Here is a 3,353-nt window from a genome sequence, read left to right as displayed (position 1 = left end):
AAATCTTCCGGACGAGCGCGCTAATTAAAAGGACAGTGGTATTTTTCCTCGCTGAGTAAATTCTATTGTTCCTCACTGTCACCCCTAGATCCTTATGAGACCGGACTACTGGTAATGACACATCCCCTATGTTGTACGTATTAACCATTGAATCCCCCAAGTGCATGTAGACACACTTTTCCGCGTTGATAGGCATCAGCCACTCTTTAGACCAGTTTGTCATATTATTTAAGTCTGCCTGAAGAGTAAATGCGTCTTTGTCTCCAGTTATTACTCGCCAAATTTTTACATCGTCAGTGTATAATAACATTGGAGACTGTACTATACTTGTAAGATCATTAACGTACATTATAAAAAGTAAAGGACCTAGGACGGAACCTTGGGGTATCGTTTCTGTTTCTAAATCAGTTTGTCGTGGTTGTTTCAAAAAGGGCAGTGATTTTGTATTTGTCGTGACTATCATTGCTTTTGTATAATTATCGCATCAAAAGCATTCTTAGTCTAAATCAAAGTACTTTAGTTAAGGTTTAAAATCTTGCTAGAGTTTGTCTTGTGGTAACCCTTTATTCGTTGACTGACACTTGTGTTCATACTGTGATCATATTGTGTTTTACACCATGATCTGACTAAAATGGTTGGTAGTACTCACAAATGTGGACAACCAAACTGTTTGTTCCCTGTGGAGGAGGGAATGCAGTGTGATGAATGAAATAAGTGGTCCCATAAGATGTGCACTCGTTAAAGCCTCACCGCATACAAAAGATGTTCGAAGCCTAACTCACATTGGCTTTGGATATTTTGCTGTGCAAATTAGACTTTACTAATACAGGAGGCTATGAGCCTATTGGCTTTGGTCTGTAAAAAGAAAGATGGCGCATGCGCTGATAACACGATCACTGACAGTGACGAATGTGTCAGTGTAGTACATAGTGTTGCGAGACGCCTTAAACAACCGACTTTGATTGACGAAAAAGTGAAATCTCCATTAACAATAACGAGCGGGTAGTACCACCTGACACTGACAATGGTAACCATGCACCTCTAGTAGAAACTAAAGATCTGGATAAAACCGTCACCGCTACAAATATTCCCAGTGTTATGAGGGATGAAAAATGGACTACAGTACGGAGAAAACGAAACGAAAAGAAAAAAGCTGTAGGTAGTACGCAGGTGGTTAGCAAGTCACTGGAGGGCTCCCACTGTGAGTCACAAAATGCACTACCGAAATCTGATAATAAGAGAGAAACCCACTCTTATGTGACTGAGAAGAATAATCTAATATCATCGAATATTATTGCGAGCAAATTGCTGGAGTCAAACGACCCTGATCCCAAAATTAGACACGCGCATGATTTAGAGAAGCTTGGAGTATATATTCGTAGTATCTTACTAGGTAACCATGAAGGGGTTCAGGTAAAACAAAACTGGGTAGAATAGGCAAGAGGACTGAGGACAGTGTTGAACCCCGACCATGCAGACTCCTTAAGGTAATCCTAGGATCGGAGAAGCAACGGGATAACGCTCGTTGTCACGACAATTCCGACATCCGAGTTACACCTGATATATCTCACGAAGATAGAATAAAAAGGAAGAAAGCATTAGCTGAACTAGAAACCCGTCGGCTAAACGGTAGGGAAAATCTCCGGCTAATGGGTTTTCGGATAGTCAGGTCTTGGAAGCGAATGCTATCAAGGCCTATGTGGATAGGCCGTTCTAATTAGAAGTTTTATATGCCAACGCTCGTAGTCTAAAAAATAAGTTCTATGAACTAGAAGCATTAGCGGACAGATTAAAGCCACTCATCGTAGCAGCGATAGAAACTTGGTTAGTCTACGACTTAGACATTACTCCAGAATTATCTGGATACGTCAGGAGCGATAGACATAGATGTAGAAAAGGAGGTGGCGTCCTGTTATATATAGCCAATAAAATAAATATCCTCTCATCTGCTAGCGAATCCCGTGATAGCGGTACTTGTGAAGTAATTGGCTGTAAATTGGCTATCGGATGTAGTACATTTATGCTCGGTGTCATCTATCGCAGCCCGATCAGCTTAGCTGATGACTTTATTTTAGAACACATTCATCTTTGGAGTGAAAATACCAGATGCTTGATAATAGGAGACTTTAATGCGCCTGATATTAGTTGGACTGAGATGACTACGGAAGGATCTATAAACTCCTTTGATAGTAGGATCCTAGTAACAATAATGGAGCATGCACTAGTGCAGCATGTATACAAACCCACACGTTTTGGTGCTAACCAAGGTTCTTCTCTGTTGGACTTGGTAATCACTCATGATACCGAGGATATTGTCGATCTAAATATTCTTCCACCGTTAGTAAACAGCGATCACGCTGTTTTGTCATTCACGTTTAGAACTAGGGACATGTTATACGATCAGGTTACACCCCGCCCAAATGTATGGAAAGCCAACATATCAGCCATTCAGGAATGCGCTGCTAAGACAGATTGGTTTGTAGATACTAGCTTATCAGTTGAAGAAGCACGGTTTTTATTTAAAGGTAGGTTTAGTTTAGTTGCGTCCTCGTTCATACCATATCTGGTATCGCGTAGACCAACTAACAGTCCACCATGGATAACTACACCAGTCAGGAAACTTCTTAGAAGAAGGAAGAATCACTGGAATATGTTCATCTCTACTGGATTAGAACAATACAGATCCAGTTATTGTAAGATTAGGAATGCCTGTAAAGTAAGATTAGACGATCATATGAAAAATAATTGGTCAGGGATTCTAGATATAGTCCGAAACGGTTATTCCTGAGTATGAAAAGGCGAACTCAGAGAAGCGATGGAATTCCATCATTTTTTATACAAAAAATGTGTTAATCTTGGCAGAAAATGATACCGAAAAAGCTGAAGCTTTATCGGAATATTTCAGTAAAGTGTTTTCTATCGGTAATGAGCAACGACCAACGATTCATCGCGACTGTGACGGCTCGCTGACGGATCCTGTAGTCATTGAGAAAGGTACTGTTTTAAGGCTACTTCAGCATCTCAAACCAGATAAGTCGAGTGGTCCTGTTGATATTCATCCCAGGATTATGAAAGCCCTATCAGATGTAATTGCTGAACCATTAGCGATACTGTTTGACATGTCTCTAAGGCAGTCCAGACTGACCAGAGACTGGAAAGACGCTATAATAAGTCCAGTGTATAAGTCCGGGAGTAAGGACTTAGTAACTATAGCCCCGTTAGCTTAACTACTGCAGTTGTAAAACTGATGGAAAAAATCGTTCGTATATCTGTTATAAGCTATGTTGAAGGGCATAATCTTTTCTCCAGGGAAGAACATGGTTTTCGGAGAGGTCTATCATGGTTGACAGATC

The sequence above is a fragment of the Schistosoma haematobium genome, chromosome 2 (genome assembly GCF_000699445.3).
Source record: "Schistosoma haematobium chromosome 2, whole genome shotgun sequence".
Lineage (NCBI taxonomy): Eukaryota > Metazoa > Platyhelminthes > Trematoda > Strigeidida > Schistosomatidae > Schistosoma > Schistosoma haematobium.
Note: the sequence above shows the minus strand (reverse complement) of the source record.